Consider the following 24,264-nt stretch of genomic DNA (forward strand, 5'->3'; position numbering starts at 1 on the left):
CTCACTCTCCCTCCCCTCGGCCAGTCTTTCCTCCTTTCTTACTTTCCTTCTTTCGGCAGCCAGAATCAATCAGCAGAAGTCCAGTGTCTCTCCCCGTTGCCGTTTTCCCCCCCTGATGCAGCATGGAGTACCTCTCTTCTTTGACTCTACCTGCTCTGCAGACCCGTCCCCCTCAGCGCCAGGGATCCCAAACGCTGGCAAACAGCCGCCTCTTGCCCCGTAGCAAATAAACTGCCTCCCACCGTCCTGATCACAATGCAGTGACTACTGCTACGCAGGTATTATTGGCAGAGATCTGTAGTGGCACTGCTTGGCCTCTGGAGGGAGCCAGGTAAAAGGAGGAACAGACCGCTGGAGTAAGAGGAGAAGAGACTGGAAAAAGAGATGAAGTCACTCCAGCCAGCTGGACTTATTAATGCACGTCTGCTGAATGATTGTTAATGTATGGGCTCTTTAATCAGGGCATCCTTCCAGGTCGAGCTGATACATTAGGAGTTAAACTCTGTTTCAGGAGTTGGAGCATAAATATGATGGCTGAGATGACATTTAGCTGCTTAATACCGTTTGAACGAGAACGAGTCTTCTGCGGCGGAGCTGGCTCAAAAACGTCCGCTTGGCAACGGGGTTGCTCCCACATGGGTACTAAATGTAATTAAAGACAACATGGAGCTGCATTAACCAAATGAGCGATGAGCCAAGTGAATCAATAGGACCGCAATGTGATGGAGCTTCCTCTGCAAAGTCTTCCACTTTGCAAAAGCGGAACTAATTGAAGGATGGGAAGAGCCGGCTCGGATCCGATGGCTATGTCACTGTCAGCACAGTTTATGGAGGGCGGGGGCAAACAAGGTAGCCACAGAAGTTCATCTGACAGATGGAATCTGTGACAGTTTGAGTGCGTGTAGATTTCAGCAGCAGAGTTGGCAGGGTAATGTATTTACAATATATTGCTCCAAAGGTGATGAAAAGAAATTTGATTCTTACGCGTTTTCACAAATCTAACTCTCTGATTATCAAAGGTTGGGTTTTCGAAGTAAAGAGTTCCGAAGGGATCCCCAGAGGTTCCCAGGTCCTCCGGTTCGTTTTGAGTCTCCCCCAGGATGCCAACCCCGTGGGAAACGTCAAGAAACCTTCAATAGGAAGGTATCTAGGCAACCTCTTTACCAGTTCCAGAATAGCAACTCTACTTTGATGATAGAGCTTCTTATTCCATCTCTAAAGTTGATTGAAAGTTGTTGAAAGCAGCTTGTATCCACGATTTTGGGCATAATCCATATATAAAAGTCTTGATTCTTGAAAATCCAATGTTTTTTTAATAGTCGTTCATTCTACCAATTAAATGTGACCGCAATAAAACTTCTGTGAATAGCTTACAACCTCAAAGCGACTCGCATGCACAGAAGAAGAATCACTAAGATGAGGTGGTTTATCAGCTGTTTGCATTGGTTTATCAAACAAAACTGCAAAGTAGACACTTTTCGCATCACACGAGATGCATGATCGACATAGCATAAAAGGGATTTCATAAAACAATGTGGACATTTGTGGAAAAAGTTTAACTTAATCAGCAGTTTGGAGGGGGTTCCTAAGTTTTGGGGGGATTTGGTGTTTTATGATGTACAAACAGCAGAGATGCCATTCCCACATGACGACATCAGGTTTAAACACAAATATGTTTAATTCCAGTGCTAACACTCTCCAGAGCTATCCAAGTACACTGAAATCCAAAGGTCACATATGGCATAAGCAGGGAGATGTTCTTTGTGGTTGGGCCAGCTGTCAATCACAGCCTATCCTGCAGAGTTCACTCAACACATCTGGGACTGACAGAATGAAACACATATATTTAAGACCAATAGAAGAATTTCATGCACTTTTGAGAAATCGTTAACTAAATTAAAGTTAAGAAAACCTTTCAAGTCAGCAAAGGGTGGGAATAGTCGCTTTTATATAAACTGAATCAAAGATGCAGCTCCAGAAAACACGAAATGACTGAGCTGAGACAGATGCAACATTTCCTCAGGCCCTACTGAATGTCAGCAAACCTTTTGCGTGGAAAAGCGATTTGCCATGCATGTCTGTTTTGAGATCCTACTGCATATTTAAGCTAAAGCTTTCACTTAAGCCACTTATACATTCATTGAGCTTGCACAATGCCAGAATTTGGACAGCCATTATGTTTCACTATAACCACAAGAGCAGCTGATGCTGAAGCAAAGACAAATCTGTCCTGTTCTGTCAGGGCTGCTGCCGACCAAATGACTACAGTCAAAAGATAACGGAGGGTGGTGGGCATGCTGCTAAAACACGATGTATTGCTTTCTCATACCAGGATCTGCCAAGATGCTCTGTCAACAAAAGGACATAACTGCATGGCTGTGAGAAGTTTAAGCACACAGTCTATGTTGGATGTGTTTTCATTGTGTCTCTCAACACTGATCCTTTGCGGTGCAGTAGGAACAGACGGCCAAAGAGCGCAGAGGTGGAGACAGCTGGTAACAAAAAACGAATTAAATTGAGACGACATAAACAGCTTGAAGACAGATGAGCACAAACACGATTTGGAAACAGACAGCAGAAAAGCAGACAGGAATATTGATAGGGAATCTGTCAGTGAGTAAGATGTACAAATCCCAAGCATTTTCCCAGACAGCTAACTTTTAACCATTGTACCTATTAGTTTCCATCATCTCCTGCCAGGAAAATCACTGCATGTCGTCTCATTACTCCGTTCCATGGTGCCAGCCTGGTAGAGAAATTCAGGCCTGAACATCTGCAGACCTACTGAAGGACACCATGAACCAACACAAATTACACTTAAAAACTGTCTGCTTTTCACCTGGATTACAGAAATAGTTTTCTTTACATTAATTAAAAGCAGTTTTTTTTTTTGTTTTTTTTAACCTCTGCCTATTGGCAGAGTAGTGTGCAAATCAAATAATATAATTAAATTAAAAATGGGGCAGAAACTAATTCTCAGTACACAGTACAGTGTTTGTGGATTCACCTAGTCACTAATTTTCCAGGGGAAAGTCATCTGGCCCTTTAATGGTTTTGTTGGTACATCCACTCTCTGGAAGACTGACAGAGGTCTTAAATACTCAACAGTGACAAAGAACATTTAACTGTGTTTAATGTTGGGAAAAATCATTGCAAACTAATCCGAATTGATTCGCAGTGACAATTGCTTCTCTAAGGTCAGTGTTTGTATCTCATCACTTTTGCATTGTGTTTACACAGTTTACACACATTAACTTGATCCAGACCAGCAAACAACCAAAAGATCTGCTTTTTCAGATGATTGTGTGATATGAAACCATTACACGTGATACTATCACAGAACTTCATTAAAAAAAAATCCCCAAACTCCAGCAGCAGTTTGAGCTACAGTAGCTCTTCTCTATAATTGGACCACTTGGGGCGGCTATTGCTGCCCTCCGATTCACCACTGTTCCTTCCTCTGACCCCTTTTTGATAGATACTGACCACCGCAGAGCTACAACACCCCACAAGATTTGGACATTGTCTGATTTAGTTGTCTTGTCATTGCATGCTGACCTTGGTCAACCCAGTTCAAATTCTGCCCCAGTTTTCTGCTTCAACCACATCCATCCGCATTGAGGGCAAAATGTTCACCACCTAACACATCCCACCCAACAACAAGTTCCATAAAGAAGAGGTAATCATAGAGCTGGGAAATAAAACAATCACAATGTATATTTCAATGAACACACGATCAATATCAGTAGATAATATGTCCAATAGAATTTTCAATTATTTTCACCGATCTGCAGAAGATCTATGCAGAGGAAAGGATTTAGGCACTCAACCTCTCACAGCGAACTAAACAAGGTTGGTGGCAACAACTAAGTTTGAGAATGGATAAAACAGGAAAGATCATGCCACAAGTTTGGCAGTATTTCAGATATTTAAACAAAGAAACTAATCAATTTATCTATATCGACTGACATGAAGCCCTTATAATGTGACAGCCATATCGTCCAGCCCTAGATAATTAGTGCTACTTCAGCTATCAGCATTCATAATGCCTGATCAATGCTGACGTTTCAGGGCAGGTTTATATCTGTAATAAACACAAACATGCCATTTTACCATGGTAACGCAGTGTGTCTGGCTTTGAGCCTGTCATTCAGAAACAGCAACCATAAGCTTCATGTCTGCTTCCTCTCTCTGACTGAATGCTTCATAAACCCCTTCATCCGTAAGCAAAAAGAGCAAAAGGAGACTGCTTATCATCCCCAATCCAATTTGGCTCTGACCAGCAGAGAGGACAGCATGCAGCCCTGGCCAGCTGTTATGACCAGGCAGCAGGTATTCCACAGACGTTACACATAAAGGGAAGCATGCAGAGAGGCCGTTGTTAATTACCTGTTCGGCTGCTCGCTCACAAGGCGAGCTGCTTAGATCACCAGCCGACCTCACTCTGCCGGTTTACAGCCGTAATTGAGGGGTTCGTGTCGGATGTTCTTGTTCGGAGGCCCCATCAAGCATGCGGAGGCTTCCGGCTGACACCCGTCTATTCCGGGATGCCACGGGGCCCCTCTTTCAGACCTCTTTAATCTCCTCCCACTCAAAATGCACGCAGATGAATCACAAGAAGCAAACAAGCTACATTGTCATTTTGCATCTCAGGCTGCGGCGCGTCAGTCTATGAATTTCTGTACGGCCGTAGACACCTGTGAACAGAAAATGACCTGGATGTCACATCCATCAAGTGGCTTCCACCTCCGGGAGGGTTGGAGTCCTGCTCCGAACAGATTCCGACAAAAACTAAATGATCCGGGCATGATGCCCGCCTCTGTGACTCACCGCTGGTCTGCTCAGATTAGTCACACTTCCTCACAACATCTGGCTGGATTACTGTCCATTAGATCAAGATGACTAAGATTAAAAGAGGTGGGTTGAAAACACTGAAAGAGATTCTAAGGGATCTGACCAAGAAGAGGTTCGATCTATGAAAAATCTTGAATTTGTTTTGAATAAAGGCGGTAAAAAGCGACTTCTACATGCCTGGTATCAGGACCGTACAGAGGGATTGCCTGAAAGGCTGTAGGAGCAGCTCTTTGCCACCGTGCCATAGAAGCGCTCCAACTGCTAAAATCTGAGCCAGGTATTAGTCGCCCCGAAGACAACCAGTTTTCTTCAGCATGGAGCCCATTTACTAGTCCATTTGTATTCAGCACACAACACGTGTCTGTTTGGTTTCTGGCCTGACAGCCATCTGTTTGTTAAGAAACTAATGACAGTACATCACAGGATTAATGGCTTTGTGATTGGGGGACGGTCAGGCTGCCAGAAGCAGCGGCCTGTTTTTATTAACTGCCCTTTTGGAGGACGTGGCCAAGGCACAGCCGCTCCGCCTGGCTAGCTAGCATAAAACCATTCTGACTGCAAAACAGATGAATGTTTGAGGGGCTGACAATATGAGCAAACAGCAACAAAACGTGTCGACTGACCTGTTTGGTATTGGGTAAAAACCTGAAGTTTTAAACATGGCACATGGAAATGGAGGAACCAAAGTTTTTTTGTTTATTTTTGACTGAGCTCTTCTAACACAATTCTCTTAAAGCTCTTTACAGTTCTGCTGGAAGGTGAGATCCATCCTTCTATTAATTCTGACCAATTTCCCAGTCTCTCCTGAAGAAAATCATCCCCACTGTATGATTCTACAGATGTAGATGTGCTTACAGGCCACAAAGTCCAGTTCAGGTCTCATTTGATCAGACCACCTTAGTCCTCTTGTTTCCTGTACCCCTTGCAGTCGAGGACTATGAATGGGTTAGATCTTACTCATCTTCCACAAAGGTCAGATGTGCAGAGTGCAAGTCTAAAAGGGTTTTCTCCCCCTCCTAAGCTGTCATCTCTGCTTCTCCAGTTATGTTGGCTGTAACTCTCACTACTGCCTTTCAGTTGTGCTTGGCAGCGATATGTTGGTCTCCTTGGCACCTTCTTTCCATTTCTGATGGCTTGAGAAGAGCTCTGTAAGATGTTTAAAGCTTGGGATATTATTCTACCCCGCTTCAGAGATGACCGAAATGGGGTTAAGGAGGATATTTCTGAGGACAGGTGGCTACACTCTTTACAATGTTTCAATGTAAAGGAGACTTAAATGCACACTAATGCCACATTTTGCAGATTTCTACCTACAAAAAATATTCAAAACCATTTACTTACTTTTTAATTATGCATGACCTTATATTGGTTTATCATACAAACTCCAAATGCTACAATAAAATTTGGGGCTCAAAATACAAAAAAGGTTATGAGATTGTATTAATAAATTTTATGTGGTGGCAAGGTTTTCTTCAGCGAAGTAAAACAAATAGTTTCTGATGTTTTCTTTGTGATCTTTGACCATCAAGAATCATCAAAATGTACTAAACTTTTAAATAGTAAAGAAAAAGGGTTTTGATAAACTAATATTCCTCTTCAATAAGACAGGCAAACCTTTAAAAGATTCATATTCCTAATATCACATCTGCCACCACTGCACGCTTTACAGTTCGTTTCAGAGGTCCTCCAGCAGAGGGCTCCAAAACACCAACCGTCACCCAGAAGGCCAGTCGACACATTCCGTCTTCTGTGGTGTCGCTGGATGCTGAAAAGCAGCTGAGGGTCGCACGACTGAACTTAATGAGTCACTCAAGAATCATCTGTGAATTATGGTTTGAGAGCGAAAACCAGAACTGCCCGCCACTTTAAAAGCCTACTGGCTTTGGCTCTTTGGTTAGTAATGAGGCATATTTCCCAGAGTTCACAGCAGCCAGAGCAAATAAACCAGATTTCCCATCCTGAACTTAAAGGGAACATATCAATGAAATCCAAATGAATATCTGGGGTGTGCATTTATAGGATGTCAAATAAAGGCTTTTACAGCATCAAATCCTAGATGATGCTACCACACTTGGATATCAGATTAGATATATCTATTTTAAGTACTACTCAGAAGGAGTAAACAGGACAGCACCAAATCAAACAGAACCGCCGTACCTGAACTAATTTAGCATCAATATCAGTTTAGCCTCTGGGGGCTATGATTCAGTTTGAGAAATATAATGAACAGGTTGTGGCCAATGAGGCGAGCACGGAATTTAAATTGCCATACAGCGCAGTCAATCCATTTTTAACCGTCTTAATCACGTCTTGCTAAGTAAGTGGATCAACGATTTCCTGGAGCTTCGTTTTCTCTCGTGCCCCGGTGAGTTACAACTGGCATGTGAGGACCGACAGCGCAACACAGAGAGAGGTTTGTCGTGGCAGCCCTAACCCAACATGTGGGATTTATTTCAAGCGAGTTAGGAAATGAGGAAAAGCGTATAATTAAATTTAAGGGTGACACCACAGTAGTTGGACTCATTCAGAGGAATGATGACTCAGTGCAAAGGGAGGAAGTCAAACAGCTAGAGGGCCTCTGCAGAGACAACAACATGGTGCGCAACAGGAAAAAAAAAAAAACGAAGGGTATGATTATTGACTTTACACCCCTTAGCATCAGAAACTATGTTGAATATTTTAGTTGCAATACAGCCAACAGGAAGGTCCTGCAGAGAACAGAAATGAGAGCTAAAAAGGTAATTGAAGTGTCCCTACTCTGATTTTTTTTAGCTGCTGCAGGAACCTGGTGAGAAACATTGGAGATTCTTCACACCCTCTCCATGAATATCTTGACCTGCTGCCATCAAATAGCATTTCAGCATCAAATTCAGAGATGTCAATTTGCTATACAGCTTTCTGACACAAACATTCCAGCCTAATTGCACTTGTTGCACTCATTCTATGTGTGTTGGTGTATTTGGTTTGTGCAGTCATGTAGAGCAGTTTGAGAAAATCAAATTCCACATTTGTACTCAACTACGAGTTTCTGACCAGGTCAAATCTGATAGGGGGGTTAACAGGTGTTTGTGTGATATCAGATAAACTGGGGTGAGAGATTCTGATTCTGGGTTGAGAGAAAGAGCAGCCTGATATCAATGGAAAAGGACCTGCAGGTGAGGGGGGGAAAATATCCTGGTCATTAATTCACTTAATGTGGTAATCGAGTCATTAATCCCTCAGTGTGGTCAGCATGGCTCCACCACTTCAAGCCGAACCCGAGCAATCCATGTTCAGCAACAGCATCAGTCATCAACCACTGAGCATTACAGCAAGAGAATTAACACATAATGACTCACTAATGGAGTCATTAGAAGGATCATTCATTTGATACTTCACACCGTCCTGTGTGTGGTGCTGTCCAGGAGGTAATTTCGGAGTTTATTTTGGAGATCTAATCCACTCTATTGGGTTTCAGAGGAAACGGGCCCCACATAAGGTAAACCAGCAACATTCTCAAGCTCATTTTTGGGAATCCCAACTTGCTAATGGAACCGGAAGAAAATGTAGTCTGTTTGGGAAGGTCAGGTTTCACCTGGGATATTCTCCCTTACGATCTGATGCTATGGGTTGAACTTACCCCACTAACTGTAGGCTCTCATTGTTTTATTGCAACAGAGTCTGACGATAGACGTACGGATATATCAGAGCTATTGGTTTTTAGCTATTTTAGCGCTTTTGACAGCTGCAGATTGCACAGAGTCACCGCTTAAATATGTGGGATAAATCATAGATGTGGCCAGTTTGGCTGGTTGTATTCTGAAATTTACTGTAAGGGAAGTGTTGATGTGTAAAACATCTGGGGCCAGCGCTCCATGACTGTGCCCTGAATCACAGGTGACTGCTGCCGAGTCACTGAGTAGTTTTCAGTCATCCCTGCAGGAAGGATCTTCGTCTTTCACAGAGTTCAAGGGTTGTTATTAATGCTGAGTGTTTCATCACTGCCTTTTGTTTTGCTCCACTTTTCATGTCTTTATGCACTTAAGGGTTTTTAATATAACAACCACCATCCTGTGAACCTGAAGAGACTTTCAATTAAAACACTAAGCAATAATCTCTTTTTAAGCCAATAAGTTATTCATTTTAAGACTAAAACAGGGCCTGCATTTGTAAGAATGTTTATTAGAAAATAAGGTTGAATCGGTGTTCATGAACCATGTTGCAAAACTTCCCCCAGTCCCTTTCTTTATTCAGCTGCTTCATCCAGGGTCTGCGCTCTGTCAGGATTTCCTCCTTTTAATGTTTCTCAAAGAAACAACCTCCGACGCCGCCTCTGCCAAGTGGGAAATAGCCCTTTTCTTGACAGACATATGGAGACTGGACAAAGCCAGAGAACACACTTCCACCGTGCTGAACTTAGGATTTCCTATCCGGTTTTGCTGACAAGTTTTATCCATTAATAGCTGGTGGTACAAAGCAATAGAAGAGAGGTTCCATCCTTCGTGGCTTTCAGACACACTCTTCCAACTTTCCCAGTCATCCCAAACAGCTAGGAAAACACAGTCCAGACAAGGGAAGACTGAGTATTTCTGTGCAGATTTTTATATTTCTGACTTTAAGACCTATTTTTCTAAGAATTACCACATTGTGACGACCACCTACTCCTTATGAAGAAAAAAGCCTCTTTTGGGGTCATGGGTTATGTTTAGGACAACGATGTGACTTGAGTTAAGTTTAGGGTTAGGCACACAAAGTTTAGTTTAAGGTAAGGTTATAGAAATACATGCAAAATGTTTAAAAGTGAAAGGAAATTTCTCACAAAGATAGAAAGTCATACTCTGTGTGTGTTTGTTTCTATGAAAGGAAAAAAACAATACCTAAAGAACAATCTGTAAACAGCTCAAAATGTTTTAAAATTTAATGGGATTTAATGGCATGTGTTCTTTTAGTCAGTCACTGCTGAGGATTTCTTAGCTTTTCTGCAAATCTGTGACGCAACATGGTTACGGGGACAATGACTAACTTTAATGTGAGCGTCACTTTAAAGAATACAATTTGAGCTTCTTGGAAACCAGAAACTATTCTTTAAGTTAATCTGGAAGCCCAACACCCATTGGACCAAAAGCAACACTGAGAACTTTGAGTTAAAAATTGTGTCAGACTTCCTCGTTCACCAGGTTTTTGTTCTTTGCACCTCGCAGCTTTAGCGGCGACATGATGCAGCCTTTACCGCGGGACGTTTGGCCTCACCAGTCACGGCGAAGCCGAGGCGAGCCCGGCCACTTTGTTCCCATGCAACTTCAAGCGCAACCAGCTAAGCGTGTGAGACTTGGCTTTGTACCCTGGAAGAAAAAGAGCTGTCTGAACAGAGACTTGTCAAGACCAGTGAAGGGACGGAGGCGTGTTTGATCTCTCCCCCTGTCGCGGCCCTCTCCTGTCGGGCGGGGAATTTATTTGAGATGATGTGTTGAAAGGTGCGAGGAAGGGATTATTTCTGAAGATCATATCTTGCTTGAAAACTTTCATCAAAGCACATCTAAAAAAAAAAAGCTGCTCTTAATGCGAGTGTTAACAGCACCCGTCCCCCGTCGCTGCTGGCCCGTTTAAGCTAGGCGCCTATTAGCGTCTCTTTTCATTCAAGATTTTCCAACGGGGAGAAGAGGAGATCTGCAGACCTAGAGGCAAGAGCCTCTGTGATCAAGTTACGCCAACCCAGCGCCTGACAACATTATTAATGTCCCAGTCTTAACAGATTCAGAGTGACAGCGGTTGCAGTTCACTAACGGGGTTAAAGGCAGGGACAACAGGCCGCTAAAGCCCACGAGGGTGACGGACAGCTTCACGATTGACCTTGCCGTCCCTTAGGAGCAGGGAGAGATGATGGGTGGAGTGCACTGAGAATCTAAAAAAGAAGTGGACAAGAAGGAAAACGGGTCGGGGAGGCTGGGGGTGGGAGAGGGACGTTTCTGCGTTCTCAGGATTGAGATTGATGGAGGGAGAAGTGTCTGGGACGAGACAGCGAGCGTTTTTCCAGTCTGTTTGCCCTGCGTCTAGACCCAGAGTCACTGGGACAGGGCTAATAAAATGGCTGGATATTACGGCACAGAGACTGGGTCATGCTGAGTTGAAATGCTCACTGACGGGAGGCTGCACGGTGGAGCAGCTGAGGACACTGAACGCCACTAATGACCAGAATGAAAACTCTTACAGCCACAACTGTTCACCATTCATAACACTTGAAATAGAGAATTGTGTCTTTAATGGTAAAAAGGCAGTCCAATTCTGTACTGCAAGGTGTTCCATATAAAGTGAAATCAAAATCAACGTCTTGCTTTTGAGGTGAACAGGAGCAAACGTTTTTCATTAGCCTCCATTAACAACTCAGGCCGCACAGGAAAGAGGCCGCATTAATTTCTTGAATTCTTTCTAACTGATAAACATAAATTAAACATCAAATGTGCAGTTGATGAAAGTATACTGTAAAAGTGTTTGATGAAGACTGTGCATTCTGATGGCTGATTAATGTATGTGAAGTTTTTGTGGCCTAATTTTTTAGAAGCCAGATCAAAAGGGGAACCCAGCTGTAGATTTCTGCCCCGGGTGAAGAGCATGGCTTCGGTTCCTCTATGGAGACGGCAGAGTTAAATCCCACATCGGCTGAGTAAACAAAAACTCAAAAGATTTGCAAGAACTTTTTTTTTTTTTTTTTGCTTCTGATAAAATACCTGCTTTCAGTGGTTGGACTCTGAAAAAGCACCATCATCAAGGTTTGGGAAGGAAAACATGTGTAATGCAGAAAGAAATTACCAGGACTCCCCTGGGGCAGCCTTACTCTGACAGTCAGCACAGCTGGATGCAGCTCCTGGACTCCACACAGATTGATTTGTTTCCCTTTATTTAGCTGGCAGAAGAGAATTCTGACCAGACATGTTCTAAAAAAAAAAAAATAAAATCTCATTTCGGGATTTAAGGATGGAGTGTGAAGGACACGGTCTCTGTGCAATATCTGCGCTGTTGGACCCAGAGTGTTTCCATGAATACAAATGGAAAATAAATGCAATATTTACATTGCATGTATTTAAAAAAAGTAAAAAGTCTGGTTTCAACAAAAGAGACGTTCTCATTTATAAAGCTGTGGTTGCTTAAAGCTTCTGTAGAGAGATATTTAAGCATCAGTATGCATTGTAAATCTTTGACAAACAAATTAGAGGATAAAAAAATCCATTTCCATTCCAGGAAAGTGATGAAAGCCTTTTAAAGTCATGCAAATGAAGTCAGCACTTCTAACAGAGTTTTAATCTTCTGTCAACACAGCTGTAGTTCTAAAACAACACATTTCAACCAAATGTCTGCTTTTCAGACGCTACAAAAACCACAAAGATTAAATGGGAATGCCTCAGTCAACAAGGACATGGTGGATTATAAGAGAAGTATACCAGACTTTCACTCTGCCCGTGTTATTAGTTTTGTGAGGTTAACAACGCTTTGGACTATATTGATTGGTGGAACAAACCCAAACTGAAGCAGAGGTCTACCATAATTAAGCAAGTCCATTCTGAAAAATCGCATAAATAATGGTTTAAAACATGAAAGCTTTCAGATTTTAATGCAGATGGATTGTAGTAGTAGCTTGGAGAGCACATAATTCATTTGAATGAGTCGAGAGCTAAGTTAGACAAGTCGTATCAAAATATACAGGTAGCATTAGCCAAGCGATTTCGCAAACTGCTCCACATCTTAAAATCATCTGCAGCATAAAGACAAGAGCTTACTTAAGACTGTTGCTATTTGGCTTTTAAAACAAGAATCTCTGCTAATGAAGAATTACTACGAATATCGTGTCCATCAGTGGTGATGCAGCTAGCTAAAAAGCTACTTGTGTTAGTCCTGAAGCACTAATCATTGGCATTAGTTCCACTAACGCTAAAGCGCTATACAAACATGGTATTTATAACGCGAGAGGAAATGATGGAACTGCTGTGTAAGCAGTCTTTGCTCACTTCAAACATATGTAGTCTACAAACATATAAAAACGAGATGCAGCATACATTTTGTTTTATTCCAGATGCAAGATCAGCAAGGAAGAAACCACCTGCTTTATCAATTATAATCTTATTATGGCTCACACAAGTACAGTTGAGGAAATGAACATGGACACTGGCTGGAGGGCAGAAGGAGAGGAAGCAATGAATCCTCCATCCTGAGCTCTTATCTCCAACCAGAGGTGAGGAGAGAACAGTAGGAAGGCTAAGCTGCCTGCAGAGAATAACAATCAGGTGATGCAGCCTCATCTGCAGTGCAATGGGGAAAGAATAATGTTGAAACATCCATTGAAAGCCTGTCCTCAAGTGATAATTTGTCTTGTAAAGTAGACCACAGCTGGAGTGTTTTATACAGAGGTGCTTCAGTAGCAAGAAAATCAATTTTTTCAAGTTCATCATACAGTAAAGTGATGAGATATTATTATGGCCACTGTGAAGAGAAGATGACATTAAGTAGAGGACAGAACCGGAGGAAGAGATTCACCAACCAGATGGGCAAAATAACACTGCTTTGATTTGAGGCATGACCTTTTCCCACAGTAACATCAGCAGGAAAGCAAATCATCATGCTCTGTCAGCTGAGAGACTCTAGGAAATACCTTACAGTGTCCTCTCAAGGTTGGAGAAGATTGGGCACTGACCAATGAAAGGCTGATCAAATATCTTCAAGCAGGACGTCTTACTCGGTAAACTCCTGGCACAGATCTGTTTTTCTCCAGAAACCAAATTCCAGTGGTTTTGTCTGAAACTTGGATGGAAATGATGGCTGAGTTCCAAGAACCGGTCTCTGTACTTTACAGTTAGAGGTCTGCATTTGCCAACAGGTAGCTTGAAACAGCTCAATCCATCTTAGACCTTTGAAGGGTGCCGTTTCCACGTCACAATTTTCTGGTCTTTCACTGATATTAAGGAAGATTACGATCTGTGCCGAAGGAGGGGATCACATAGGCCATTTGAGGACAGCCTAATGTTTTGCATTACTTTCGTTTAAGCAGCCTGTTTTGGTTCGTTTCACGGTTGAGCTGCGACTGAGATCTCAAAGACTGAGACTGGGAGTAAGGCTGACCTTCTGCCAGGACAGTGACGCCAACATTAATCCAACAACAATAGTTCACTGAAGCAGGAACAGAATAATGTGCTTCTTTTACAGCAGTTTCATTCTTGCAAATGCTGCTACGCACAAGAGTTCATCTCCTCTCACATCGTTGACTAATACCAGATAATAATCCCTCTCCTTCATCTCCCCCCTTCTCCCACTCAATTCTCTGTCTCCATCAGTTCTACCAGGACTTTATCATTTTCTCCAACCCCTTCAGATTTTCTCCCCCATTCATATTTTGCTTGGACTACATCTGCATTTTTTTTCCCTTTTTATTTCCTCATTTTATGGCTCCTACTCATCTTTCCAACGGCCAGCCAACCTTTCCCAAGTGTGTCGATCCTTAAGCAACGGATATACCTTAGGATCTAACAGGAGGGAGGAGGAGAAGTCTAGCCTAGTCGATGAGACAGATGAAGATGAGATAATCAGGTGCTTTCTTTAGATGATATAACATTCTGTCTTTAAGTGTCTTTTTTTCCTCCTGCTTTATCCATTTGAGAATTCAAATATATCTTAACCATCGCCCTTTCTCAATTTCTCCACCTGTTCTCTCGCCAAATTTCTTCCTTTATAAATTACTTCTTGCTAATGTGAAGGAATAACAAATGACCATGGCTAGGCTTGACCCCATCCGTTGAACGCCAGACAGTTGAATGAGTAGGAACAGAGGATATCCCAGGGTGTGTTTCTGATTTACCTCTTCGGTATAATGTGGCCACCCTGGAGGCCGGCAAAGCAACACTTGTAGAAAGTCAGAAAATCATTTCACTCATGGACAGATTCTCAATGAGACCCTGGGCTCCCTCTGATGCAGCTGTAGCACTGACATAAATATATAGAATAACCTATGCCATTTCATAGAGGCTATAATCCAAAGTGCTTTCCAGCGTGAAGGCCGGGGAATCCGAAGGGAGTCAATCCATTGGCTCTTTAAAGCACCAAGTGGTTCAGGTTTCTTTGAGCAAAAAGCATCTTTCCCACAAGACCCAGATCTCCTCAGTTTGTTTTAAAGGCCAATACAATACAGATGAGGGGATCCCAGGCCTAGAGAGCAGCGAACACTTGATATAATGAGGTCATCCAGCGCAAGGTTGCACCTTTGCTGGTGTGGTACAGAGGGACAATTAAGTGATTGGACTGATGGCGCCTGATGATGATTTGCCATTATGTTTTTTTATGTTCTGGTGATTAAAGTCACTTTGCTTTTCTACAGATGTCTATCAGAGATGCAAGCTTTTGCACAACTGTCCTTGTTCCTTTAACTTTTCCCATTTGGTCACTGCGTCTGAACATAATGATGTGCAGTGGTAGTTTTTATGGGATGCATAACTAGTACTGCTCATCACCCTAAAACATCCCACAGTGAAACATGACGGTGGCATCATCATGACGTGGTATGGGTTCGTTTTAGGAACGATACGGGACCTGATTGAGATTTCAAATACAAATAAAGTGGTGACAAATTTGACAAGTTATAATATAGTAGATATTTAGAAAAAATACCTTTTTTGAAAAGGTCATGTAACATTTGCAACTTCAAAGAGTTTTTAGTTGGACTGAAGGTAAAAATAGTTCAAGAGACTGTGATAAGTTCAAAAAGCCGTTCTCTAGTGAGCTGTCAAGACCTTTTATATTAGGAGATTTTGGTAACACTTTATTTGAAGTGGTTTGCATAAGACTGACATGACACGCTCATAAACATGACAACACCTGTCATGAACATGAAGGAGTCCTTATGAATGTCTATGACTGTTGTCATGAAGTGTCATTTGGTAAATAATGACACTTTTAGTGCAAAGTTTACACTTTTAATGGACTTTTAATCCAACTGTTAAGACAACGTCATTCCTGAAGACTCCTTCATGTTCATGTCAGTCTTATGCACACCTCTTCAAATGAAGTGTTACCGTGATTTCCAATTGAATGCCAATATTTTTAACAACACTTCTGGTTATTTTTACAAGTTAAAAATTTGTAAAATCTGCAAAAATACAATATAGGCCATTTCTCTAGCATGACAATATACCAAAAAGGCAAGTAAAAGTTGATGGCATATATCTTTTTTTTTTTTTTTTTTTTTTAAATCGGAAAAAGTTGTGTAGATACCAAAATTGTAAAAATCCAAAGTAGAAAGTGAGATGAGCAGCACCCACTGAGGCCCCGCTCTCTGTTGTCACAATAACTGAATAGTCTCAATGCCTCAATTTTTTCAGCAGCTCCTCACTGCTTTTGTCCTTCCCGTAACATAATTACGACTCACTCGTGCTGAAAATACCCATCTTTGAGTCATCAGAACATCAAATCATTAAGCTTCAAACCAGCTGGTCGAGCAGAAATTTAGCCGATGCCAATTAGCATCTGATTTCTTTGTATATCTCTTGAAAAGTCGCCATGCCAGTCAACTCAAATTTGTCACTAAATATTTTGATGTTAAATCTTCAGTGCCATCAAACCAACTGACAGTACTAACCATTGAATATTTCCAATTTTCTTAAGATTTATTGGCAAAAGGATTTGATTGATTCTTCTGTTTTGTTTGTTGGCGAAAGTCTCAAGCCAAATAATCCATTTGCCGTCTCTGCGCCTCAGGCAGTGTTTTTATGGGTGCCGCTGTGTTGTTTACGACTCTACAAAGGAGAGGGGATTGATTTATTCATCAAGTTAAATATACTTCTATAAAGTGCAAAGTATGTTTTCTTGATGCTTCTGAAACTGTTCGATCTTTTAAGGAAGCTGATAACATAGTTCGGTTTTTATCTACAGTATGTTTTATTACACAAAGTGGTGGTGTCTTCTACTTAAGGAGTCCTTGCTGTAAATCTGTTCAGGCGTGTGTATTCCCAAAGAACTGACATCTTCAGCTGAGTGACAGTGTGTGTAGGTGGAAACTCTGAGGTCAACTATTCAGAAGTGGAGGAAACCATATGTAACACACACTGCTGACAGCAAAAGTCTCCACACACCCTAAATAGGTCAGCAGGCAGTTTAAAGGATTGTTAACTTCAATATACTGAAATGCTACTTCTGATTTTGTTATTGATATGCTGATGAAATAAAGTTGCTATGCTGTAGGAATAAATTAATAGACAAATCCTTTCAAAACCACTTCAAAATTAGAGAGTGTTTTGGGTTAACGTGGGAGCTAGAGAGTAAGTGCTTCAGGCGATTTAAGTCAAAATGACGACTTTTGTTTTCCATTAATTCAGTAATAAATTGCTAAGAGGAACCAGAGTTCTGTCACAAGTTTTCCAAAGTTGTGACACAGTTATTACAAATTAATCTTTTTTCTTTACAGAGAAAGACTTGAGTATCGTCAGCATAAGTGTAAATTTGCGTCAGTCTTGGTTCAATCTCCATGTTAGATCAACTTTCATCCCAGATTATATTCAATCACAAGGGCTGGCATCGGGTGTTTCTCCAGGTTTTTTAGACAATAATTATGTTTTAAAACTGATGTACAAAAAGTAACCTAAGTTAGAGGAAAGTTCACCTAATAGCTTTAAACTACATCCACATTACATGATTGAGAAACATTAACTTGCTTAATTATTTATTCATCTTAAGTTGATGTGTTTTTTGACTCTTACACCTATGTTTCCAGCAACAGGAATCTGTTTTTCAACAAGTTATAAGCAGTGCTTCAATTTCTGGTTTCTACCGCACACTTTGACTCTGTTATTTTACTTGGTGAGCCATTTTATACAACAGATACCGTCAGATTTTAGCAATAGTGTGTGGTAGTGATCACTCACACATGTTTCAACAGCACTGTCATCACAGTGGGAAAGTACAAAAAGTATTGAAATGATGTGGAGCCGGTGGAAGCCATGAATTCTAAAATGCTGCTTGTATCTGAGTGGACAGCAGGGCAAGCAGGGACCTCAGGGTGAAACCAATACAAGCACATATCACTTCCAGTGTGAATCCAATCCTACTTCAATCTAAGCAACCAGCCTTACTGGAAATTACAAGAGATCCCCCTTTCTCTGCTCTGACTGGATATGTTCATGTGCACCAGACAGCATGTGCTCTTTCTTTGTGCCCAAGACAGATCTTGGAGCAAACTCTGTCTGATTTAATATAATTCACTTCAACCTCTATCTGCTCAGTCTCCCCTCCTCCCCCCGCCCCGTCCCTGCTCTGGAAAATCCTCAGGATATTGGGGTAAGATGAGGTTGGTGGTGATGGGGGCAATTCCCCCATGGCTGCGAAATATCACTTTCTCCCTGTGGGGGGTGTGGGGAGGGAGAGGAATTACTGACACACACCACAAAATCCAAGTGGCCAGGGGTCTAAAGTTTCAGGGGGCCTGCATATTGTAAACCCCCTATTTGAGAGGATCATATCGTTTACAAAGCTTTCCTCGGGATAGCAGTTTTTATTGGTGAAAGTGACTCACTTTTTTTTTTGATTATTTGGTCTCACTGCAAGGAAAGTTGTCTCAGCGTCATTGAGCCTCAAAGCCTTGTGGAACATTGTGGGTTGTAGTGATAATTAGGGGTTTGTTCACTTTTTTAAGAAAAAAAGAAGAGGAAAAATCCACTGTTTCACTAAAGCAGGTTTTCTTCCCCCTTCTGTGCCCACCCGAGCAAGCGCTCTTTTTTTTGCTCTCATTTTTTCCCCAACAATGCCAAGAAAATTTCATTTTAAAGGCAGAGGCAGCTTTACTGGATGATGGATGGCATGGAGAGACAGATTGGGACAAGGTATTGGTGAAAAATAAGTTACTTCAGAAAGTTCCCAATGTCTTTGTGAGGATTTGCTTTGTGTCACTTTGCTTTATAGTTTGTTAAGCTGGTTACACCATATAATATGTGGTAATAAAAAAAGGTGATTGTGCCTGACCCATAAGGGCAGATCTATTCAGTCTAATTCTATGTTTTGTGCTTGTAGCGAAGTCATGCTTTATAATTTATTTCACATGATTTTACATTATATTTTCAATTCCTAAATCCTTTTTCTGAACCATTTGAAAAAAGGAGTTGTTGCAGTTTTTTTTTTTTTTTTACATGTTTGACCAACATAGTTGACCTACTGTTTTTGCCAGTTTTCAGTTTCTATTTTTTATTTTACGTTAGCTGTTATACTAACAGCACCGACTGAACAAGTTACATTGTTTTTACTCAATCTTGTGAAGCTTTTTGTGTATTTTAGTGTGCTGTACTGGTGCAGAGTTGTCAAACACATTTAGAATTCAGTATATTAGTGTCTGTTTTTTAAAAAAAAAAGTCAATTCAGCACCGTCTTTCTATGTCGGATCGATATCACCCAATACTAAGCCTGAGGTATGAGTGTCTGAATCGGAAAAAAGTGGATTGGTGCATCGCCATTTGGACGTAAGCTTTGCCTAGTAAGAAATATTCTCCATTTACCATGAAGCGGACCAGAAATCTGCCACCATTTTGTGGTTGGTACATCTCCTAAGTTTAATAGTAAAAATGTACCGCCTGAATGCTGACAAATCAGCTGTCAGTTTTCTGGAGATTAAACTGTCCGACCGTCATTCTGACACGGTGAAAGTCAGGGTTTGAAGTTTGACAGAAAATCTGTCAAGGGAAGTCCCTTGAACTGCCCAGGCATGCAGCCGTAGGGGTTAACCTTTGCCTCACGCCATTTCTCAAACAAACTAGAAGGAGAGCATTTCTGGGAATGAACTGGTGCCTCACAGGGCTTTGAAGGAATGCGACAACCAGCATGCTGGAATGTTGCGCAACAGTGAAGCACATCTAAAGATTATACGGTCAATTACTTCTGTAAAGCTCCAAAAACCAAGGTAAAAATGAGAATGTTAGTCATTGCTATAGGGGCTTGGTAAAGTGTTTAACAGATACAGTCAGCCTCTATCCCCTTGTGTTGGATGCAACATCAGACAGATGGGGAAAAAAAACTGAGAATGGGAGATTTTGACAGATGATTACTTCTTTCAGCTGCAGAGATTCTTATATACCTCTGTTGTTGGATAGAAAGTTTTTATCAAGTAGCAAAAACAACATTAAAGAATCCATAATCACAGATTATAAACCATTTTTTTCCAGCCTAGAAGGTGAAAAGTTGTGGAAATAAAAAGAAAACCCAATTATTTGTCTTTCATACAATAAGTGACTAATCTTGGATCATCTTTCTGAATGGGAAGTGTTGAGAGCTGCATCCGCCAATATATTCTTATGACACCATAATAAATAATAAAAAAAAAGGTAGTTTTTTAATAAAGGGCCACACCGAGAGGAGAATATCTGTCATATAGGTTTAGTTTGTCTGCAAAGAAGGTTCAATCAGTTTGGATCCATTGTTTTGTCTTGCTTTGTTCTCCATCCGAGGAGAAGGCATATCATTACAGGTCTTAAAATATACTTAGTCACATCTTGAACTACTACCGTTTCCATCAACAACTTCTATTATTTATTAAGAAATGCACTGAGGCTTCTCTTTTCTTGTTGTTCTGGCCGAGGAATTTAGATGTTATTTCACACTTTGACAAAACAAGGCCCAGACACATATTTCTCCCAGCAAACCATCAAAAGAACATTGAATTATGAATTTGGCTTTGCTATACCTTATCTAGGTCAGTGGAGCTGCACCCTGGACTGGAACCTGAACTTTCAGGATGGAGTTTGAAGGTTCTCCCTCTGTCCATTCGCTGGGTTCTGCCAAACTGCAAATTGCCAATAGATCAAATTTGCTGGGAAATTGCCAATAAACCCAGCTTATAATAAAGCCACACAAACTCATACTTTTGAGTATGAGCATACATACTTTTATGTGTGTGTGTGTGTGTGTGTGTGTGTGTGTGTGTGTGTGTGTGTGTGTGTGCATGGTTCTTCATCCTGTATCTCTGTGTTGCCTTGACGATGTATTTCAGGTCTCACCCAATGACTGTTGGAGATAGGAGCAAACTCCCTGTGACCCCACAAGGATAAGCAGGTAAAGGCATTGGGATGGATTTAGATAATCAAATCAAAACATTCTTGTTACATTACCTAATCTTGCATACATATTACTAATCACGTTACTTTTTAGAATGCATGTTCTTTGAAGGCCTGAAACGATAAATTTCTCAAGACGATAAATTGTCCTGGAAATTATTACGATAAACGATAATATTGTCGTTTTGACACCAAGGTCGGGTGATAGGGACTTGGAATTTGCTTCTTTAGTTTAGGTAACTGCATGGCTGACTACATGGCACAGCTTTCATGGTGCCAGAAACACAAATGCTGTCCTTGGAAAAACATTCACATTTGAAACAGGCTTCTTCAGGACGGTCCTTACATGAAGAAATGATTCATTGGTGTTTTTGTGGAACAAACAGTGAAGGAAATAGTAAGGATATTTGAAATGATACTGTCACTTTTGTTTATTTAAAATGAATTGATCAACACAACGAAAAACCAAAGTTGTTATCATAAGAATTTTTTCACGGTAGTTGAGGAACGATGCAATAAATGCCCACCCCAATTTCAGACCATTTTCAAGAAATATAATAATGGCACAATAATGCATGTTTGCCCTCTAAAAGACTGGTAAAGTTTAAATTTTAAAATCCAAAATCAAAACCAATAAATGCAAAGGAAATAAAAACCACACACAAACAAAATACGTAAAACCATACGTATAGAAGTGTCTAAACAAAATATTACTCATCAGAATGGAAATTCTCAAGCTCATTTTAATGCGTCACGCAATTAATTGATAGTTTATTGTGACTGATTTAGTTCTAATTTTAAAAAGTTCCTGAAACATCTCAACTCACTGAAGCCTGCGCTGTTCAACACATGCCACTTTACAAAAACAGTCCCATCAAACAAAGTGTGCTTTGACAGCTCTAATCTCCTTATCCTTTTCCTCTTTGCATATTGAACCAATAAAAAACAAGGGTAAGCCTGTTTGTTACACATCATTAACTGCTACATCATGTTACATTACCCCTAATGCGCCGAGACAAATCTCTTTCTCCCCCCATGTCACCGACAAGCACCCTCCATCTTTTGTCTTTACTCTTAAGCAAAATCAAACATATGCCTTCGATCCGCTCTCATTAGGATATCAAAGTCTGAACAAAGCCTGTTTATCTCCTCCCAACCAGGCACAGCTAATTGAATCCAGAGCTAGATAGCAATCTTGTAAGTGTGTCAGTGGATTAGTCGGGCCCATCACCAAAGTAACCCAGGAGGAGAGCTGAAGTTGCTTCCTGGGGTTTTTGTTGTGTCCAAATGATTCGACGGAACATCCTCACTTGATATCCGCCTGATAAGATTTCCTTCCTGAGGCGAATGAGTCTTTGCTGCGATCTCCCATCTCTATCTGTGTCCAACAGGAAATTAGACAAGATGTAAAACATAGCAGCTCACTGACCCCCACAAGACCAGTTTATTTTAAGGCCTCCATCAGCTTTTGTCTCCCTGAGGATCTTTTCTGAAAATCCCAATATTTATCTTTTAGCTGAACACATTATGTCTGATGTGTTTTGAATTTTTCTATTTTTTTTTTCATTTTAATGTTCTAAATTATAAAATGGGATCAAATTGTAAAGCTTTTCGTTTCTTTAGGGCCTAGTTTACCCGAGACCTTGACAAATGGTGATTCTACACTATGAAACAAACTGTGTGGTGAAACAAACTGTGTGGCCAGCTTTAGAGATAGAGACGCACTGACAAATTGTTGAATGACGTTAGCTTGACGGCCACTGACCTGTGAATCAGCCAGGTGGAGATCCAAAATTCAACACTTCTTCTGAAATTTATAAGTAAAACCAGGACGAATATTTATTACCACTTATTAGCTAATGTGGTACTAAGTGGTTACCTTACTCTTTATTTGAACTTCAAGTGAAAACTATTCTATTTTTTGAGAGGCTTTTGGCAGCATCAGTTACAGTGAGGGTCTACTTTTTCTTAGGTATGCAAACAGACTGTACTTTTAGTAAATCTACCCAAAATAGCCATGCTAATCATTGATTTACAATTAGATTCTGAAGACAGTTTAAAATGTCTGCTCTGCAATCAGTTTGCCTCCGTCTTACAATAGCTGCTCATGCTCTCACTCACACCGTGTGACATCACGTCTAGTTCCAGTGTAATTGCTTTATCTTCTTATATCAGGACTCCTAAAAAATGGAATTGGATGATAACAGTATTGGTAAATCAAAGCTTTACTAAGAATTGGAATTTTGAAGTTCCAAGCAGGCCATCCATGTCGACTTTGATGGAATGGTGGTGTTGATTTTCAATCGCAAGAAAAGCTTCAACCCAGTTCGTGCAAAGTTTGAAATAAAAAAACTCAGAAGTATTTAGTCAGTGCAAATCATTCCAAAATATTTCAACATTCACATTTGTTTTGATTCTTGAATATCGCTTGTTCCAATCCTATTCTGTCTCTCAAAACCATTTCCATTCTTATGAACTTCCCCAGAGTAGACTCTCTTCTCCTTCAGGCCTCTCACTCCTCTTCCTCCTCCTCCTCCTCTTTTGTTTTGTGAGAAATAAGCTTCTGCATACTCCAAAGTTGCAACACAGGAAGTCCTGCTGGCCAAGGCAATCCCTCCTGGGTTTGATCTAAGTGCTAGCAAGAGCTTAACTGTGAAAGTGCATCCTGGGAATGTGGTTAAGCCTTGAATTGGAGGCCCAGAAGGGTATTGTGAGATGACGGATGGCAATTTGTAGACAACATGGTCAGAAAACTTATTAAATCTGTCTGATTATTTCCACACTATTTGTATTCATCAATCTGACACTAAATATGGAACTTTTTCAACTTTTTAAAAAGAAACACGACTCTTAAACAAAATCCTATTGTATGGTTAACAGGTAGGAAACTATTAAGTTAACGTTGCTTTGCTAGCATATTCCAATCAAATCCTGTTGGGTTAGATCTTTCTGCTGAGGTAAATGGAAACATCTAAAGGAAAGGTGCACCAAACTTGGAGAATTGTTGCCAACAATGGTTTTCTTAAAAACGGCTACGGTACGATTAGACTTAGGTTACCTCCCAATGCCGCGGTTTGGCGTTATTTGTGTGTAGACTAATAAGATCAAGGTAAGCTGGAAACATTTGGAAAGGGAATCTTTAGGGGCTTTGGAGGACTTCGCTGACGTGTTGTTGCTGCTGCGTTAAGTCACCATGGGGGAAAGCTTCTGGCATTAACTGGGATATAATGGAGAACTGAGTGAGCTGGATAGCAGGCTGTAAAATACATGAAAATGCTACAGCGTGAAGTAGATTTTTAAAAAAGCTGAGGGAAGCTGGAGGAGTTCCAAACAGGTGTTGGCGAGCCGCCGTCCTAACGGCAGC

General features: G+C 40.9%; 1 protein-coding gene across 5 annotated transcripts in view; it reads right to left on the bottom strand.

The window, feature by feature from the left end:
- Positions 1–24,264, bottom strand: part of nav3 (neuron navigator 3) — a 170,399-nt gene that overhangs the window by 126,125 nt on the left and 20,010 nt on the right. The window lies entirely within an intron of this gene.

Source organism: Poecilia mexicana, unplaced genomic scaffold (assembly GCF_051168715.1).
Source record: "Poecilia mexicana isolate PSO_F unplaced genomic scaffold, ASM5116871v1 scaffold_23, whole genome shotgun sequence".
Lineage (NCBI taxonomy): Eukaryota > Metazoa > Chordata > Actinopteri > Cyprinodontiformes > Poeciliidae > Poecilia > Poecilia mexicana.